Raw genomic sequence first — 21,945 nt, 5'->3', positions numbered from 1 at the left:
CCAAGTTTATCCTCCAAAGTGGGCTGCATAAACTGTTCTCACATTTATTGGCATTCATTCAGTGATTTTGCAGATGAGACTTGAAAGAGCAGAGCAGAGGACTTGTTCCCAGTTCAGAAACCTGCAGTTCTTGAGGGGACACCACCCAGAGAATCCAGCCAATTATTTCTTGACAGACATGTTAGCTGTGAGAAAAGATATCAGCACTTCAGAGAACCCCATTAAAAACACATACATTCACATAATTGAAAATGTAAATTAATACTGAGTGTGGCAGCCCACCCTGTATTCCCAGCAAGGAGAGTAGCAAGTTCCAGGCATGTCTGGGAAACTTAATGAGACCCTGTCTCAAAATAAAATTTTAAAAAGGGCCTGAGATATAATTCAGTGATAGAGTACTTGACTAGCGTGCTCAAGGCCTTGGGTTCAATTCCCAGCACTGAAAAAAGTGAGAAGGAGGGAGAGAGGCATGCATGGATATATGCATTATTCTGTATCAGTCTAAATTTATAAGCATAATGAGAGATGAGTAAGAATCCGAGATTGGCTCCTCCTTTCCTCTAGTGACCCAGCACAGCACAGCTGGTGAGAAAAGTCTGAGATCCACCCCACCCATCCTCCACTGGTGGAATGCAGGGACCAGAGACCTGCAGGAACACCAGTAACACAGTAGGACCTTGGCTAAGGCATCCATGATGGACAGGGAGAGCTTTAGGCATGGAAATGTCTCAGGCAACAGTAGCAATAGGAGGCAGTAAGTAATAATTAGGAGAAAACTGTGTTGTGTTTGGGGACAAAGACATGAGGAATAGAAGCAGGTGAGTAAGGCCCCCCTTTTTCTTTTCTTCTATTTTATCTCTTCTTTTTGTTTCTTTTCTTTCCTTTTCCTTTTCAGAATGACTGAGAACTCCAGTCACAGAAAACTCCCATCTTCCAAATTCAGAAACAAAGATCAGACACAAACCCAGCACAAGCCCACTTACAATCTTGGCCAGAGTACACATTTATTGTATCAAACTTGGACCTACCACAGAACTATAGACACTAGAAGAATTTCACTGTTTTCATTTTTCTCTGTCTAATTGGTTTTCCTCTTAGTATTTGGCTGATTAGTGGGGGTTTTTTTATTATGTTTGTTTATTTTTATTGTTTATTTTTTCCTTTGTTTTTCCTTTCTTGTTTTCTCTCTATTCTGTTCTGTCCATTATTTTTCTGTATATTATTGTTTTTCTCAGTGTGTGAGGATTTTTTTTTACTTACTTTTTTCTTCTTCTTCTTTTTTTCTTCCTCCTTTTCTCTCTCATTCATGATTTAGATCTCTAACCTTTCCTTTTGTTTTATTTACTCATTCTTTTCTTCTCCTTAGTCAACTATCTCACTTGACTTTATAATACTTTCATGTGTGTAAACATTGTCTCTTCTCTTTCACTTCAAAACTCCTAGGCCTTCTCCTCCAATCCTTTCCTCCTGTGTCCTACAATTACTCAAAACCTGGGTGATCAGCTTATGCCCTCTGACCCGGCTTCTACTCTATTTAACCTTACTCGTCTCTCCATCCTACCCCCTATCCTCTTGAACCCCCACCCACAACAGCCTAAAATCACTCTACTAAGTGGAAAATTATTGCATACAAGTTCCCAGTACAAGTTGGATTATATTATATTTCTGTAAAATATAAAACATTATTTTTAATGAACTAAGAGAAACTAGCTGCATAACTATCTGAACTATCTTATAAATAGTTAAGATATTCCTCCTATGGCTGTAGATATCAGACTAATAGTTACCATGGTTTTTCAGTAGCCGGGCTGTACTTGAGTCTATTGTTATTGCCAACTGAACTACTCTAACCAGGATGTCATAATGCAATAATCAGCTTCCCCTTGCATATGACAATACTGTGATTGTAAGGGGATATCTGAAAATGAAAAGATATCCCTTGCCCTTTGATAAAAAGAAACAACATAGTGAAAATGGCCATACTCCCAAAACTGCCATATGGATTTAATGCAATTAAAATAGCATTAGCATATCTCATAGATACAGAGAAAACATTCCTAACATTCATTTGGAACCAGAAGAAATCTAGAATAGCAAAAGCAATTCTGGGCAACAAAGGCAAGTCAGGGGCATCACAATTCCAGATGTGAAATCATACTACAAAGCTACTGTGATAAAATTAGCATGATATTGGCAAAAATCAGGCCTGATAATCAGTGGAACAGAATAGAAGATGCAGAAACAACCCCAAACACATTCAGCCATCTCATCTTTGACAAAGGAGCCAAACATGCTCACTGGAAGAAAGATAGTCTCTTTAATAAATGATGCTGGAAAAACTGGCTTTCCCCATGCCAGAGACAAAAATTGGGCCCATGTCTATCACCATGCACTAAACTAAAGTCAAAATGGATAAAAGTTCTAAATATTAAAATAGAAACACTGAATTTACTGGAAAGTGAAATGAGTTAGACCCCTACATATAAATGTCATATTGTCTTCCTGGTGTGAGAAATTGAAAGAGTAAGTAAGGTCCACATATAAACTAGATACTGTGAATGGGAAAGCAACTGTTCAAAAGAAAAGACAAACTGTGATGTGGAAGTGGGGAAAGAAGTAAGGGACAAAGAAAAAATGTATTTATTTATAAGATAGTTCAGATAGTTATGCAGCTAGTTTCTCTTAGTTCATTAAAAAGAATGTTTTATGCTAATATCGTTTGGACAAGATATCGTGCCTATTTCGTACTCTGAATAACTACTATGAAAACAACAATATGCAGTGTATTAATTATTGGAAGTCTCCTACTAACCTGTTTGAAACTGTATTTTATTGTTATTTTTTTCTAATTATAAGAAAAGAAATTTCACCGTGATCCTTAGAGAATGTGACCATAATTCTGAAGTCAAACCTCCCATCACGTTCAGTACTCTGAGATACAACTTGTCCATCACTGGAGAGTGTTATTCATTTAAATAAGTTTAAATTATTGCCTCATCTTTACAGGTGTCTATGAAAAGATAGAATCAACTTTCAAGTAAATGAAGCATATAGAGCCCCAAGTAGCCATGTCCAGGAAAGAACTTCTCCATGAGACATCACAGTTAAAATTTCAGAATTTCAGCACAAGTGTGAAATACTAAATATTATCAGAGAAAAACATCAAGTAACTTATAAGGGTAAGTATTATAATAACAGCAGATAACACAAATGGAGAATTTGGCTTGCTATTGGGAGGTAGGGTTTGGTTGAAGAAGATGGTCACTGAGGATGTGGTCTGGAAAGGTTTATTTCCCTCCCTAGATCTTCCTTATCTCTCTTTTCTTCCTAGATGCCATGAGGTCCTTTGATTCCTAGATGCCATGAGACCTCTGCTCAGGCTATTTTATCATGCTGTTCTGCTGTGATCCTAGCTGGCTAGTTTGAAATAACTACAAACTGAGCCAAAATAAATCTTTCCTCCCTTAAGTTCTGGGTGTTGGGTATTTTCCCAGTGATGAGGAAATCAAATAAGACAAATTGTGGTATCAGAGAAGTAGGTCAGTGTTGTGACACTACCTGATTATGTGGTTCAAAAGCCTTTGGAACTGGTTTGCAGTAGGAGTTTGAAAAGCACTGGAGATACTGATCAGCAAAGCCCTAGGATGGTATAAGGCAGACTTGATGTGAGATTCTGATTAGGGCTCAGGAGACCAGAATGCTTACAAATTGGCAGACAATAAAGACCAGGTTCAGGAAGTTTTGATTTGGAAGAAAGATTATATTAGCAGTCAAACTCTATGCCATATGTGTTTTGCTTTTGCAGAAAATTTGTGTATATTTTTCTCATGTCCTGAGACTTTGCAGGAAAGAGATTCAGGGTGGGAAACTAATTAATCTGGTGGAGGAAATATTAAGGCAGCCCAACAATTCAAATAGTGGAGAAAATACAGTTAGAGGATTTTAGGCAGTTCTCCACTGAGAATAAAGAGCAAATGGCATAGCTGAGTGATTTTAAAAGTTTTAATTAAATCTAGACCCATAAATCTCACAAAATGGATCAAAGCTTTAAATGTTAAAACAGAAACACTTAATTTGCTGGAAGATAAAACAGGTAAAACTGTTGAAGATATATATGTAGGCAAGAACTTTCTGAACAGAACCTCAATTGCACAAGAAATAACATCAAGAATCAACAAGTGGGATAATATCAAATTAAATAGCTTCTGCTCAACAAAGAAAACAGAGTGAGGGGACAATGTACAGAATGGGAAAATTTTTTCCCAGCTATTCCTTGGATAGAAGACTAATGTCTAGAATATATAAAGAACTAAAAAAAAATCAGACCTCCTCCAAAATAAAAAACCCAATCAAAATGGGCAATTAAAATAAATGGCACATGTCAAAGGTACAAATGACAAATAACTACATAAAAAATTTAGCAACTTTGGCCATTAGGGAAATGAAATGAAAAGAACACTGAAATTCCACCTCACTCCAGCAAGAATGGCTATTATTAAAACACAGCAAATACTGGGAGACTGTGGGGGGGCTGGTAAAATTATATTGTTGGTGGGAATGTGAACCAGTAAAAATCACTATGAAAATTAGTGTGAAGGTTCTCAAAAAACTAAACACAGAATTTCAAATGACCAAGCTATAGTTCTCTTTGCTATTTTCCCAAAATAAAGTCAACATATTATATATACACATTGATACCCATATTTATAGCAGGAGAATTCACAATAAATCATGGCAATGGCCTATATGTATGTTATAGTTTGTGTCTAGATGTACCCCCAAAGCCTCATGCGGGTCATAGATGAGACTTCTTCAGAGATGGCTGCATCTAGAATGTGTGATGCTGAGATTAAAAATGTGTGATTATTAAATTAGTACAGTGATTGGTTTGACATAACTCTGGGTGTGAGTGCTAGCTGCCCTTAGGGCAAGTAGCCTAGATAAAGTATAAAGGGACAGAAAGAAAGTGCTATTGTCACATGTAACTTGCCCCGTGTTGCCTTGTTGAATTCTTCCTGTTATGACCTGCTTTTCCTCTCTGATGCTCCTCTGTCACACCACCCTTCCCTGGAGTGAGCCAGCTATGAACTGAAATTTCTACAAACTGTGAGCCAAATAAACTTTTCTTCCTTTAACTCTGGGTGCAGGGTATTTGTCTCACCAACAAGAAACATAATTAAGACAATGTCCATCAATAGATGCATAGAAACATGGTATGTACACACAGTAGCATATTTCTCAGCCATGAATAAGGGCAAACTCAAATCTTTTGTAGGAAACCAAATGAATCTTGAGTCCATAATGCTAAGTGAAATAAGTCTGTAACAGAAAGTGAAATATTGCATGGTTCCTCTAAAATAAGAAAACCCCAAAATATAAATAGTTTTGTGACCAAAATAAAAAAGAAATGTTAGAAATAGACTTGATGGAGATGGAAAGGGGATTTGGGTAAAGAAAGAGAAACCTAAGGAAGAAAGGTTTCTTTGGTTCACAGTTTGTAGAAATTTCATTTCACAGTTGGCTCGCACCAGGGAAGGGTGTTGTGACAGAGGGGAAGCAGAGAGCAAAAGCAGGTCATAGGAAGAATTCAGCAAGGCAGCGAGCAGGAAGCTACATGTGACAATAGCAGCTTCTTTCTGTTGCTTTATATTTTATCTAGGCTACTCCCCAGCTAGTACTCACATTCTTCCACTAGGGGGAACAAAAGTAAAAATGATGCAATATGTATATGTCAATGCCAAGTTGAATATAATTTCTATGTATCACAAACACATACCAGTAAAATTTTTAACATTTAAAAAAGTGAAAACATATTTTTAAAAAGAGAGCTTGCCTAGTAAAGTTTATACTTTTGTGACTATGATGAGTTGGCTGATTCTAGTTTTTAGTTTCAAAGCTCTGAAAGATGCTGATCTACTTCCACCTGGTGGCATTTTATAAACATTGCAGGACATTTTCAACTGGAACATCAAATTCTAGTTTTCATTTTCTTTTTAAATAATCTCAAATTCAAAGAAAACAAGATTGTGAAGTATACACTTCCTCCTGTCTGGAAATCTACACAGCGTTTCTCTGTTCGGGCCAGGAAAGGTAAAGGTTAGCTTTGTTTCTCTTCTTTTACCTTCATCGTTAGTTTGTAACAACTCCATCCTTTCTGAGGAAGAGAAGGAAGCTCCCTTGGAATCTCAACCATTTGAAAACAGAGAATCCCGCTTCCAGTTACTTTTGACATCCCATAGATGAAATGGCAACAAAAACTGTTAGTCATTTTTTACAAGGAGGAAGAGAGAAATCTGTGTTGCCATGACATGAAGTCATTTTTTCTCATATGACTATTTGACCAGGTTAGAGATGCAAAATTCAAACCTAGCCCCTCTTGGCCTGCTAAGCACAGAAACCTAAAGCTTTGTAAATAAGGAGGGGAAGAGAGGTGGGAGAGAGGGGAGGGTACTGAGAAAAAAAGGGGAATTAAGATATAACATATACAGGTACAAATTCCCTATGATGAATATGATCATTAGGTATATCTAAATTGTACCAATAAATTTAATCAAAAGAAAACAGAGGGAGGAAAAAAATCCTAATTATTCCCATTGCAACATGAAACCACTAGGGGTCACTGAAGATAAAACTTGCTGATATTGTATTGGAAATTATAATGATGGGAGTAGAAAATGTTTTTATGTTAGTGGGAATTTTAACATGTTAACAGAGAAAACTGAATTTCCACCCTTACAGAACACCTGGAAAGTGGCTTTTCTTTAGCTCAGAGTTCCCAGGAGATGATTTCAAACTTCCTGTGCCATATTTTTACAGTGGTTGGAATTGGCTTTTGACAGAAAAATAATTAAATAAACTCACAAAACTCACGATGTCTGTCAGTAAGATGAGGTTAATGTTTGCTAGAGACTCTTCTGGAAGTTGTATGTAAAACTTCAGCAGCAGCCTACAGGTGGTAATGAGCAAGTTCATTTGAATTCTTTTTAGACAGGCAGAACTGTCATGCAATTTCAATAGCCATCTATTTTTCCTATGATTTTTTTTCTTTCCAAAACTTCTGAAAACCATAACTTGCAAATACTATGAATTCAGTGAATGTTGAATGAGTAGGAACAACCAAGGGAAGGAAATGAACACTGACAGTGTCTCTCCATGCCTTGCTCACCATCGCTTCCTCGTAGCTTTTTTTGTTTTCTAACAAATCAGTAACTAATCAGGAAAAATGTGTGAGGCGTTTGTTATGACCTTTGCTTTGTAGAAGCAAAAGTCATTGAATATAATCACAAATGATCTTTGATTCCTCACTGTCCTATAAAATCATTTTAAGAAGGAAAGTTCCTTCCTTGCCTCTGAATAAAAGCTTCAGGCACACCTATGATGTTTCTGATTTCTGTGTGGCAATTGAAAGTCCTACTTTAAGTAGCGCACAGACTATAATTTAGTAATTTAAACGGTCCAATTTTATGAGGTCTGCTCAACTCCTCTCAACTCCATAACTTAGATTGGAAAAGAAGAAAGTCAAGTGAGAGGGTGAAGGAGTTTCTTTCTTTGGGCACTTCTAAGTATTTGAATATCTCTACTAGAAACATTTGTTTGCAGTTCCTGAGAAGAAAGTAAGGACTTTCTGCCAGATGATAATTTTTGTATATTTTTGAAACAGGGTCTCAGTACGTAGTCTGGTCTGCCCTGGAACACACTAAATTCCTAGGTTACCCTCCTACTTGCAATTCTGTCTCAACCTCCTGAGTGGTAGAATTACAGGTGTGTAGCATTATGCCCAGCTTACTTTTACTTTCTTTAACAAAGATACAGTAATTTATTAAATAATATGTCCTTTTCTCCCTCTTTTGCAGAAATAAAATCCCCAACTTTTAACTGAGGTTTTCAAATCCTCTGTGTGGACGTCTCTGTTCCCCCATTTCTCAGTTGGCTGCTTGGAGTGAAGACTACATTTCTCAAACTCTTTTTACCATGATCCATGTGTAAACACTTGTAAGCTTCTTTAAGTAGAGAGGCTTGCTACGTTTCCCCCCTCACTTTTGTGGCAACAAGGACATGATAACTGTAGAATGGACAATGAAGTAAAAACCCTGTGCTGATGGCCGAAATGATCATGGAACTGACTTACTAACCTGACACAGCCTCTCTCTGGGTTTTATCCTCCTGAGAGGTAACTATACTTCTACTCTGCTATTTTACAATTTTATCACTCAAACACTAATAAAATCCTTACTGATAAGATGGTGATACTGGTATTTAATTCTAGTACAATGTTCACTACTAACAAAGTCTGCATTAGAAAAATACGCTTCACTCATGCATTTGATTTCATCCCACCATATAAATATATCACTCTATGACGTTCTGGCAGGAGTCGAGTAGGTTGCGCTATTAAAATAAGAGGCTCTGTCCACAAGAGGTCACTCTTATTTTCTTTTACTGGAAACATTTAATTACACGTCCTAAAATGCAACCTAAAAATTTTCTGAGCTGACAATTCTATTTCTCAAATTATTTTGTACGTATATGTACTTTTTAACATATATATATGTACATTTATATATCATATATTTTAATATACTTACATGTCATACAGCTTAAGCTCATATATTGTATCATTTTATACTCAAAAGCATTTGTACCTGTCTAGTACATACTTTTATACATCTTTATAGTCATATACACCATATGGAATATGTGCAGATATAGAATGTTACAGTCACTTTCCCATCACTGGGGCACGATACCTGACTTTCACAACTTAAAAAGAAGAGTGTTTATTTTGGTTCACTGTTCAGTCCATGGTTTGTGGGAGACCAGACGGGAAGGTGAAGACCTAATTAGCTTCCTCTGTGAGCACTACAGAAAAAGGCAGCGTGAGCGCATGCTGACACACTGCAGGGGAAAGTTAACGCAGCTGGCGTGGACATGTACCAAGGATGGTGGAAGGCAAATGAATCTTGCTTTAATTGCTTGTACCTGTGTCTGAGGGAATAAAAGTAGAGAGTGCCAGTCACTTGGGGCTCTTTGTCAAATGAGACAAGAGCACGCTGGCCCCCACATTTTAACTTAATGTGTTCCTCTTTGTATTTTATCCTCATTGTCCCTTAGTCAGATACAAGCTCATAGGCTGGCTCCTACAGATGGTGCCTGAACATGGACCTGACTGAGGAAGGCTGCCCAGGGGAAGAGTGTTGCGAGTCAGTGATGGGGACTTTTGCCATGGAGAAGTGCTGGATGGCAGCAAGAAAACAGCAAAAGAGAAAAGAAAAAAAAAAAAGGAAGAAAGGAATGTGAGTGCACACGAAAGTCTCGGCCAGAGTAATGGGGGAAAAGTCATTTGCTGGAAATTCTGTTGCCCCACTCTGGCACTTAAAATAGTACCTGCTGATTTCTCATATGTTGCAAGTGGTTGTCAGACATAATCCTCAGTTGGGCAAGTTGAATGTAGAGCGTTGGGACTGAGTGAGAGAGGGTTGGGATGTGCTTATACCTAAGGCTTTGTTATATCCCCTGAAATTCTCATCTCTTGGAGCTTGGTCCATGCAGTTCTTGGTCCTTTAACTGTGGGAGAACATCTCATACTTAGTGCACCCTGAAAAGAGGATGGGGATGAGGGCGAAGGGCCCGGGTTCCTTTCTCTTCCTCCGTCCCTTTCACCTCTGGTTAAAACAGAAGTAGAGTCTCCTTATCAAAAATTGGTTAGACAGGCTGCACTTAGTAGAGAGCCCTCTGGAACATGTGCATTTACAATTAATATTCATCCTGACCCTTCTAATCCACAACGAAATGTTCATGAGCACAATCCTTTGAGGAATAGTTTGCTCAAAGAATTAAAATCTAGTGTCTGAAGCCAGGCATGGTGGTGCACGCCTGTAATCCCAGCACTCGGGAGATTGAGGCAGGAGGATAATTGCAAGTTCAAGACCAGCCTGGGCTACAAGGTGAGCTCAAGGTCAGCCTGAATTGTGTAGTGAGACCCTGTCTCAAAAAGACAAAATAAATAAATAAAGAAATAAAGTCCAATGTCATGAATAATGGGATTCAAGGACCTTTCACACTGGGCTTGTTGGAAACTGTCCTGGAAATTCTGTGTTTATCTCCATTAGACATTAAGCATTTACTTGAATCTTGCCTTTCTGTAGGGTAATACTTAACTTTTCACATTACTTTACAAGAGTTAGCAGCTAAGCAAGAGTGACAGAATCAGGCAGCAGGACACTTGGATATTATGGAAGAAATGCTACTGGGGACAGGTCCGTATTCAGATCTAATCTTGAGCTATCCCTTCCAGACCAGGCTTATAAGCAAATGACTCTCATAATGAAATGAGCCTGGGTAACTCTTCCTGAAGATGGTACTCTCACTCAGTTCTTTTTACACATTCTTCAAGGCCCCCATGAGCTTTATGCATAGTTCTTAGCCAGGTTGCAAGAAATTTTTTTTTATGATAGATACTACATAACCATACAGCAGAGATTATTGTGTTGCAGCTGGCTTTTGAAAATGCTAAGAAGTACAAGAGGTCATTTGAGTGATAAAAATCTTGGAAACTATCTGAAAGTATGCCAAGATGTGGGTACAGAAGGTCGTAAGTCCTCTATGTTTGTCCAAACTATATTTAGTTTAATTAAATAAAGTCAGGCTTTTCCAAAAATACAATGTTTTAATTGTGGCAAAATAGGGCATATCCACAAACAGTGTACTCAGTCACAGGCAAGAAAGGGTCTAATTTCCCCTCCCCTAAAGGGGAAAGTGCAGAGGACTTGTCCACAATTTCACAAGGAAAATCACTGGGCTAATCAGTGTCATACCAAATATTACTGAGATAGCACCCCACTGGTGGAAAATGGGATACAGGTCTGACCCCAGGCTCAAAAAACATTTGGTGCATTCCTGGTACAGGCTTCCAGGCTCAATCCTCAGTGGGCCTCTGATGGACAGTTGAGTCCCTTGTCACCAGAATGACAAAAAGTATGGAATTAGTCCTTCCTGCTGCTGAGCAGGTAATTTTGGTGGAGATAAACCTGTTAAAATCCCTATGGGAATCTGAGGACCTCTTCCCTTAGGTACTATGGGCCTCATTCTAGGAAAAAGTAGTTTAAACCTGCAGGGTGTTGGTATACTCCCTGGGATTATTGATTTGGACTGTTGGGAGAAATTCAGGTTGTAGTTCAGTCACATGATGTTTGGGTCTTTAAACCAGGTGTTTATATTGCTCAACTGATTCTTTTACAGGCTGTCAGAACCACAGCTATTAGCTGAGAAGCTAAAGGGCTTAGCAGCACCCTACATAAGAAAGTGTATTTCTCTTAACATGGGCCATCAGCTCAAGTATACTCATAAGGTTAGGGGAAGATATTGTCAAGAGTTTGTCAACACAGGTGCAGATGTTTTAGTGATTGCTTCATCCCAGTGACCACCTGCCTGGCTCATCTGAGCAGGGGCCACCTCCTTGGTGTGACTCGGGTCACCCAAACAGGTTATGGTACAACTCTGCCTTATGTAGGCCCTGTTAACTTTAAGGGAGTCTTTAAGGGAGATCCCCCGCAGGGATCCCAGTCAATTTGTGGGGCAGGTGTCTGCAGAAAGAGTGGTGAGTTCAGATTACTTTTTTTTTTTTTTGAGTTCAGATTACTAATAAGGCAATTCCACCTGCTGATAGAAGTGTGCCTGAACCTGTGGAAGTCTATGAGACAAATGAAAGGGAAGATCCTGCTATGAGACAGATTTTTAATGGAGGTCACTGTGGCTTCTCCCCATCCTCAAACTGGTATCTCATCAAAATGGAAAACTGATGTAGCTGTTTGGGTGGGTTAATAGCCCCTGACAAATGAGAAGCTTATTTCCTTAAGAGTTAGTAGAAGAACAGTTGGAAGTAGGACATATTGAGACTTCCATTAGCCCTTGGAATACTTCTGTTTTTGTTATACCAAAGAAATCAGAAAAGTTGAGGCTGCTTGGGATTTAAGAGCTATTAATGAATGTGTTTATCCCATGGGTACTTTACAGCTGGGGCTCCCCTCTCCTACTGAGGCCCCATGGGACTGGCCTTTCCTTGTTAAACTACAAGGGGAAACAGACAAAAGAAAAATAAGAAAATCAACAAACACTGTTACCAGTTTTTTATGCTTCATTTCCTTGAATTCTACAGCTGACTCATATGCAATGTGTTATGAAAAATTGTAACAAAAAATTTACGTTTTTTTTTTTTTTGCCAGAGTGGTCAGATTCTGATATGAATAGAGAATAATTTCCTATGTAACTTCCAGTTTAACAACATGCGCCATGAATAAAAATATCCGTAGTCACTGCTTTCCTTTGCAAATTTATATTGCAGATTAGCATAACAAAGAGGCAGAATGCTGCTTAGGTACAGGAACACACTTAGTATTTTTCTATATCGTTTCATTTTGGAATACTTGTACCCCATGGCACTTACTAATAGGCATTAACAAAGCACTTTTGGATCCTTGTGCATCATAGTGTGCTCCTCCCCCTTGCTTGAGTTTAGCCTATGATGAAATTGAATAATTACCATCTTTTCTGACTTTTCAGATAACATTTAGGTGAATGGAGAGAATTTCCTTAGTTTAAAATTATTCTTGCTTAAACTTTGCTGAAATCCTTGGTGCTAATAATTATCTTCTTGACAATACAAATGAGAAAGTAACAAGTATTATAACAGATATCAATAAAAGATTTACAGGCTAAGGATATAGCTCAGTGGCACAAGTGCCTGCCTGGCAAGCGTGAGGTTGAGAGTTTGATTCCTGGAACCAAAAAAGGAAAAAGAAAAAAAAAAGACATTTACAACATTTTTTCGAAACAAAATTTTCTATAGCTGTGACATTACATATATATATATATATATGACATCACTTGTCTCTTAAAATTATTCATGGATCTTGTGTTAAAGTACCTTTTGACACTCTTACACTGTCAAGAACACAGCTGATGCACTAGAGGACCAGCATTCTTGGACTAAATGCTGGGCATTTAAGGAAGAAGAAAAGCAGTGAGGGAAATCTGGGAGAAAGAAAGAGCAGTGGAATAAGAGCCATTGCTCTCTTTGCCCTTGAAACTTTTAAATTGTCTATTGCTTAGGTTTTACTATTGTTTGCCTCTTCCTAAACCCATATTGAAATGAAATCTCCATTGATTTCTTTTGCCTTTGATTTCTAGTTTCAGTGAGCTGGTAATTTGCATGAGGTAATTTGGATTATTTTCTATATTTTTAAGCAACCTTTATGGGCTAGTATATGATACATTTTGGAGAATATTTCTGTGCTGCTGAGGAGAATGTATATTTTGTTGTTGGGTAGAACACTCTGTAGATATCTATTAAGTTCATTTGTTCAAATATATGGTTCAACTCTGATATTTCTTTATTGATTTTTCTGTCTAGGTGATCTAGTTGTGCTTGTGGGTTATTGAGGTCCACCCCATGATTCTGTTGATATATAGTGGTACGTTGTTTCACAAATGCAAACAATTTGGTTCATAAATGGAAGTACTTGGAAGAATTTTGTTTTTGTTTGCAAACTTGGCATCAGGTGACAATCAAACCATACCCTTCTTTCCCACATAAATACAAAAGTGGCCATCTTTTCCAAAGCTGTAAAACAAATTAAGTGCATCAACTGCATAGCCTATCTTTTATGTCCATGTGTGCTTGTTTTATAAAGTTGGATGTGACGGGGTTTTACATATATATTTATTATTGTTTTCTTTTACTGAATTGTTCCCTTCAATATATATGTATTTCTTTACCTCTTGTGATCAGGTTTTACTTGAAGTCAACTTTATCTTCAGTGGCAAAGGAAACCAGATATCCTGCAAACAACTTGAGATTAAATGACATGCTCTTGAATAATCAGAGTCACAGAAGAAATCAAGAAAGAAATGAGAGAGTCCTAGACTTACATGGTAATCAGTGAGATATACCATAACCTATGGGACACATGAAGCCATTCCTACCTGGGAAGGTTGTGGCTGGGAATACTCACATTAGAAAAACAGAGCAAGCTCAAATAAAATACCTAATAATGGACTTCAGCATTCTCAGAAATAAAAACAGTGTAAATCCAAAGTTAGTACCTGGCAGAAATTATAAAGATTGGCATGGAAAACAACAAAAATGGGGTAAAAATGAATTGATTCTTCAAAAAATAAACAAAATAGACAAACCCTTAGTCAAACTTACCAAAAGAAAGCAAGAACTATATCAGCGCAATTAGAAATGGCAAAGGTAAGATCACGAGCCATCACTGAATCCCAAAGATGCTTAGTAACTTCTTCAAAAATCTGTACTCCAAGAAACTGAAGAATCTTAAAGGGATGTATAGATTCTTAGACACTTAAGAATTATTGGATCTGATAATTTTAAGCAACAGGCCAATAATGGGAAGGAAAATTGAAGCATTACTGAAAAGTCTGCCAACTGGGGCTGGGGATTTAGCTCAGCGGCAAAAGCGCCTGCCTGGCAAGCGCAAGGTCATGAGTTCAGTTCCTGGTACCGGAGAAAAACCAAAAAAAAAAAAAAAAAAAAAAAAAAAAAAAAAAAAAGAGAAATGAAAAGTCTGCCAACTGAGAAAGGCCCAGGAACTGATGGAATCACTGCTGAATTCAACAAGAACTTCAAGGAAGATATAATGCCAATATACTTTGAATACTTTAATGAAATTGAAATGGAAGAAGTACTGCTAAACTTTTTCCTAGAAGTTAGTATTACTTTGATTCCATAACCAATGGAAGACCCAACTAAAAAGAAAACTATATACCAACCTCTTTAATCAATATAGATGCAAAATCCTCACAAGATACTGGAAAATAGAATGTGGTAAATCATTTAAACGATCATACATTATGAACAACAAGGGCTCATCCAGAAGTACAAAGGCGGTTCAACATATGTAAATCAATAAATATAATACAGCACATAAACAGAAGCAAGGTAAAACCCACAATTATCTCAAAGAATGCAGGAAATGTTTTTAACACTATCCTACATCTATTCATAATAAAACCCTGAGAAAAATGGCAATGTAAAACCTTATCCACATCTGAAAAAGCCATTTATGACAAATCTACTGGAACATCATGTTAAATAAGTAAAACCTGAAAGATTATCCTCTAAAATCAGTAAAGGTTAGAATGTCCACTATCACCACTCCTATTCAATATAGTAGTTGAAATATTAGAGCAATTAGGCAAGAGAAAGCACTAAATGGATTATGTATTTGAAAAGTCCAAGTATCTTTATTCACAAATAGCTTGACCCTTTACATAGAAGACCCAAAAAATTTCCCCAAAAGACTTTAATAATTAATAAATTCAACAACTTAGCAAGACAAATACTAAACCCACATAAACCAACAGCATTCTGTGTACTAATAATGAATGCACTGAGAAAGACATTAGGAAGACAAAATCATTCACAATAGCTTCAAGAAAAAATACTTTGAAATTGAACTAACTAAGAAAGTGAAAGACCTCTATAATGAAATCTATAGTACCCTGAAAAGAAACACTGATGAGGACATCAGAAAATGGAAAGATATCCTCTGTTCCTGGATAGGTAAAATCAATAATGTCAAAATGGCCAAACTATCAAAACTGATCTAGATTTAATGGAATCTCAGTCCATTACAGCAGTATTCTTTTTTTTTTTCTTTTTTTTGATTTTTCTCTGGTACCAGGAACCGAACTCACAACCTTGCGCTTGCCAGGCAGGCGCTTTTGCCGCTGAGCTAAATCCCCAGCCCATACAGCAGTAGTCTTTACAAAGCTAGAAAAAAACTATCCTGAAATTTATATGGAACCAGAAGAGATTGAGAATAAAAAAAAAAAAGAAAAACATTTCTGGGCAACAAAAACAAAGCAAGAAGTACTACAATCCTGGATTTTAAGGTAATATAAGGATACAGTGATAAAATCAGTATGATAGAGGCACAAAAATACATGTGGAATGATATAAAAGAACAGGTGATGCAGAAGCAATCCCAGGCACACTCAGTCACCCGATCTTTGATAAAGAGACCAAAATACATGCGTAGGAAGCAAAACCTTTTTAACAATGCTGGGAAAACTATCAACATGAAGTAGATTGAATGTATACTCAAAATAAAATTAAAATAGATCAAAGACCTGCATATTGAAACACACACATTTCATATGCTTAAAGACAATATAGGTCAAACTTTTTTAAAATTAAATTTTTTGTACAGTTTACATATACATAATGATCATATTCATCATAGGAATTTGTTACTATACATGATATATCTTGATTCCTCTTTTTCCCCATTCCCCTCTCCTACCTTCAACCTCTCTCCCTCTCCTTATTTGCAGAGATTTGTTTCCATTTTATCCTTCCTTTGCCATTTTTCCCTTCCTTCTTTCCTTCCCTATCTTATTCCACTTTCATTTTGAAAAATTTCTTCCTATTTCACAATATCTATCATATGTTTTGTCCTTATTTACATTCAGTTTCTCACACTAGAGAGACAATACAGTTTTTACACATGTGTGCAATTTACCTCACTTAAGAGTATAATCTCACTCAAAAAGAGCATAGTCTCAACGTGCATCCACTTAGCTAGAAATATCTCAAGCTTAACCTTTATGCCTGAGTAGTTCTCCACTGAATAAAAAAAAATCTTTTTTACCCATTCATTGGTTTATGGGCATTTGGGCTGTTTCCAAAATTTAGCTATTACAAAATGTGTCGCTATAAGCATGGGTATGCATATATTACTGTGGCATGATGCTTTTAATTCTTTTAAAAAATTTTTTAGTTCTTTTTATTTTGAAAGATAAAAGAAGGAAAACACATAAACAGACAAACATTTACAAAATAACAAAAGAACAATACAAACAATACAGAGTTACAAACAAAGTGGTAGGAAATTAACAATGCTTGTTGTATTACATATTGATATCTTCAAGGTGGTTTCTCAGGAAAAGAAATAGAGATACGCACTACTGATCAATCAATTAATCATTAACTGTTTCTTTTAGTAAAGCAATACAAGACAGTAGTTCAACTATGTTAGCTCTCCTGTATATACATACTTACATAATTTTCCCTTCTTTCACTTGTCTTTTCCCACACCCCTGTTGCCCTTTACTTTTGAGCATTTTCCTTTCGTTTCACAATGTCTTTCTGATGCTTTTAATTCTTTTGGGAAGATACCAAGAAGAGGAATAGCTGGGTCAATTTGGACTTCAAGTCTTAATTTTTGTGGAATCTTCACAATGATTTCGACAGTGGTTGCATCAGTCTACATGCCCACCAACGGTGGAGAAGTGTTCCTTTCTTGATAAGTTGCCATGCTTTCTGGAGTGAGATGGAATTTCAGTGTTTTGATTTGCATCTCTTGAATGTCTAGTGACATTGAACTTTTTCATATACTTACCTGTAATTTCTACTTCTTCATTTGAGAAGAGTGTACTCATCTAAAATGCTCATTTTTGGATTGGGTCTTTAAATTTGTGGGGGAATCTAATTCTAAGAAGGTCTTTACATGTTCTAGATATTAGTCCTTTGTTTGAAGACCAACTGGCTAAGATTTTTTTCCCACTCTGTGAATTATCTTTTCACTCTGTTGGTGATTTATTTTGCTGTGAAAAAGCTTTTTATAAGATGAGATCCCTTTTATCTTTAAAATTAAAAAAAAAAAAGATGAGATCCCAGTTGTTGATTCTTTGTAGTATTTCCCATGCTACTGGAGTTTTGTTTATGAAGTCTCTGCCTATATCTATGTCTTGAAGAGTTCTATTTATTCTCTGTTCCTGCAGATTTAGTATTTCTATTTAAATATTTAGTTCTTTGATTCATTTTGGATTTAGTTTAGTGCATGGTGAGAGACATGGGTCTAGTTTTAGTCTTTAGCATGTGGAAAGCCAGTTATTAAAGAGACTCCCTTTCTTTCAATGAAATTGTTTGTGCCTTTTGCCAAAGATAAAGTGGCTGAGTGTGTTTGGAGTTATTTTGGCATCTTCTACTCTGTTCCATTGATCCTAGAGTCTGTTTTTTTCTGCCAGTACCATGCTTTTTTTCAATCACAGTAGGTCTGCAGTGTTATTTCAAGTTAGGGATTGTGATACCCCTTGCCTTGCCTTTGTTCCCTAGAATTGTTTTTGCTATTCTAGGTCTCTTCCTGTGCCATATGAATTTTAGGCTATTTTCTCTAATTCTGAGAGGTATCCTAATGGTGTTTTGGTTGAGATTGTATGAAATCTGTAATATGTTTTTGGGAGTATGGCCATTTTCACTATGTTATTTCTACCAAAGAGCAAGGGATATCTTTCCATTTTCTGATAGCCTCTTTAATCTCTTTTTTCTGAGAACTGCAATTTTCAGTATATCGATATTTCACTTCCTTTGTTAGATTGATTCCTAAGTCTTTTATTTTTTCCATGCTATTGAGAAAGGTGTGGTTTTCCTAATTTGTCTCTCAGTAACTTTCTTATTTGTGTACAGAAATACTATTGATTTTTGATTGTTGACTTTGTATCCAATTATGTGATTGAATTTGGTATTAAATCTAGAATCCTTTTGGTGGAGTTTTTTTGTTCTTTTGTGTATACTATCATGTTATCTACAAATAATAATTTAACTTCATCCTTTTCATTTTATTCATCCTTCATCCTTATTCATTTTATTTCTTCCTCTTATCTAAGTTCTCTGGCTAATGATTCCAGAACTATATTGAATAAAAGTGGTGATGATGGACATTCTTGGCTGTTTCTTATTTTAGAGTGAAGCTTTCAGTTTTTGACCATTTGCTATGATCCTGGCTGTTTGTTTGTCATATAGAGGCTTGATCAGATTTATATAAAGATAATCTATTCCAATTTTCTGTAATCTCTTTATCATAAGAGGGTGTTGAACTCTGTTAGATGCTTTTTCTGAATCTATTGAAATGATTATGTGATTTTTATCTTCTGCCCTGTTGATATAGTGTATTACATTTATTGATTTGCATGTGTTGAAGCATCCCTGCATCCCTGGAATGAATCCTACTTGGTGATGGTGTATAATCTTCTTGACTGTTTAATTTCTTTAGTCTTATCTATGACCCATCGGTTGTTCAGTAGGGAGTTATTTAATTTCCATGAGGTTATGGAGTTTTTATTGTTTCTTTTGCCATTGATTTCCAATTCATTGCACTATGACTTGATAATATGCATGAGATAATTTTGATTCCTTTGAATTTACTTAAGTATGTTATATTGCCTAGTATTCAGTCTGTTTTGGAGAATATCTCACGCATTGCTGAGAAGAATGTTTAATCTGATGTTGTGAGGTGGAACACTCTGTAGACTATTAAGTCTATTCACAGGTTTGGTTCAACTCTAATATTTATTGATCTTTTTTCTAGTTGATCTGTCTATTTGTGACAGTGGGATATTAAGGTATGCTATTACAATTGTGGTGGTGCTTACTTGATTTTTCATGCCTATTAATATTTGTTTTGTATAGTTGAGTGCCCTGGTATTTGGTGCATATATCTTTATGATTGTTACCTCTTTCTCTTATAGTTTTCCCTTTACAAGTATGTAGTGACCTTCTTTGTCTCTTTTGAGCAGCCATGGTTTGAAGTTCATTTTGTTTACAAATAGAATAGCTACCCCTGTTTTTATCCAGTTTCCTGTTCTGTGGAGTATTGTTTTCCACCCTTTAACTTTCAGTCTATGAATTTCTTTTGAAGTTAAATGTGTTTCTTGTATTCAGCATATTATTGGCTCTTGTTTCTTGATCCACTCTACCAGTTAGTTTCTTTGGAATCATGAATTAATTTTGGCATCACATTACAATTTTTTCTTCGAGATATTTCTTTTTTGCATTTTTAAATCAACGTGGGTTTCCAGGGAAATCTAATTCTGTGTTTCTAATTCAGGTGTGGTTTACTCATATGTTTTCAAAGAATTATTTCCAGTGGACCTTTATGATATGACTCTATTTTCTGGAAGAATGTGTTCTAAATATTGTCTTCTCCAATGAACAAATCCCTCAAAGGAGGTGGTATTCCAAAGAAGAGATTGGTAATAGTGTTTTTGGCAAATAGGACCCACTTGAATAGTTTTTTTTTTTTTTTTTTGTCTTCCTTACTCTGGATATAATGTATTGAAGAAAAGAAGATATCCTTATTATCCTAAACAAATAGAAATTAACTTGTTAAGGGATGGCCCGGACCATCTTAGCAATAGTGATGGTACCTGCTGTTCCACAAGCATTTATACTCAGATCTCTTTGCAAGTCTCTAACCAAGAAAACCACAGAAGGCTAGTTAGATATTTTTAATAATAAAGGAAAAGATATTATTCAAAGCTAACTGCAAGGAGATGAAGGGACCCTGTTTTGGTTACTTTTCTCATGTTACTGAGACAAAATATGTGATGCCAAAAGTTAAAGGAGGAAAGGTTTATTTAGCTCACATTTTGTAGAAGTTTCAGGACATAATCAGCTGGCTCCAAGGCAGGGTGCCATATGGCAGAGGGGCAACAGTTCCTGGCAATGGAAAAGAGCAAAGGTAACAAGAGCAAAAGGGCAAGAGGAAGCCTCTTTTTTCCCGTATATTGTATGTAGGTACCTACTATAGGATGGATGTAGCTCTCACAACCCCAACCACAGCACTAGACAATGAAGCAACACAAACTCTAGATTGAGCCACCTCTGAAAATTCCCACCTCCATGACTGCATGAGGCTTTGGGGAGATATCCAGACACAAACAATAACATTCCACCCCTGGTCCCCCAAAGACTTATGCATATCTCTTTATGTAAAAAGCATTTAGTCCATCTCTAAGATCTGCTGAAATCCTAACAGTTTCAGTATCACTGAAAAGTCCAAGTCTCAAGTCTCCTCTGAGATTCAAAGCAAACACTTAGCTGTGAGCCCCGATACAAATGAAATTTAAACACTTCTAATACTTAATGGCACAAGATAAACATTTTCATTACAAAAGTTATAAACAGGGGGATACAAAAGTATGAGACTAAAGCAAGCTCAAAATCCAGCAGGGCAAACATTAAGTCCTGCAGTTCCAAGTGCAGTATCCATGACAACCTGTGGCAAGTTGTGAGTTCCAAAGGGCTTGGGTGTTCCAACCCTACAGCAATTCTGGTGGTTGTAAATCCCAGGACTTCTCTCTCAGGCCCACTTTACACCATCCTTACAGCTTTCCTTATGTTATCCAAGTATTTGCCTTTTCCAAATGTCTGATATTTCAACTGTATCTTTAGATTCACCCTCACATCTTTACACATTGCCCTCTCAGGAGCACAGTGCCTGGCTTCCCTGGCCTGAAATCTGTGTGGAAGCCTTCTTAACCCCAGAGTTCTAGCTTTCGACATGTGTCTAAAGGCAGGGTCACATGGATGATGTTATGGTCTGCTGTTAGCTGGACAAGTAGCCAGGCTTCCTTTTCTCTTGGTTCTAGGGAATGAGTACCTAGAGCACTGAGCATTCTCAATCTAATTCTGAAGAACAAATTTTTATGCTGCCACCATTCTGGAACATGGTCCTCTGAGACTTTCTTCTCAAATCAAGGTCTTTCACTTTCACAACTTTGAAGCTGCAAAGGGAGTTCTTTTGCTCCTTGTGATGCCCACAAGTGCTTTTATATACTGTCCTGTTCCTTTGGCAGGTAGCAAGCCAATTTTTCCAGCACCATTTATTAAAGAGATTAGCATTCCTCCAGTGAGTTTGTTTGGCCCCTTTATCAAAGATTAGGTGGCTGAATGTGTTTTGGGTTGTGGCTGTTTCTTTGGTCTGTTCCATTGATCCTCAGGTCTGTGTTTTAGCCAGATCCCGGTAGATTTTATTACAGTAGTTTTGTAGTATAATTTCAGGTCAGGGATTGTGATTCCACCTGACTTGTCCTTGTTGCCCAGGATTGCTTTTGCTATTCTGGATCTCTTCTGGTTCCAGATGA

Source organism: Chinchilla lanigera, unplaced genomic scaffold (assembly GCF_000276665.1).
Source record: "Chinchilla lanigera isolate Chin_1 unplaced genomic scaffold, ChiLan1.0 scaffold00061, whole genome shotgun sequence".
NCBI lineage: Eukaryota > Metazoa > Chordata > Mammalia > Rodentia > Chinchillidae > Chinchilla > Chinchilla lanigera.
Note: the sequence above shows the minus strand (reverse complement) of the source record.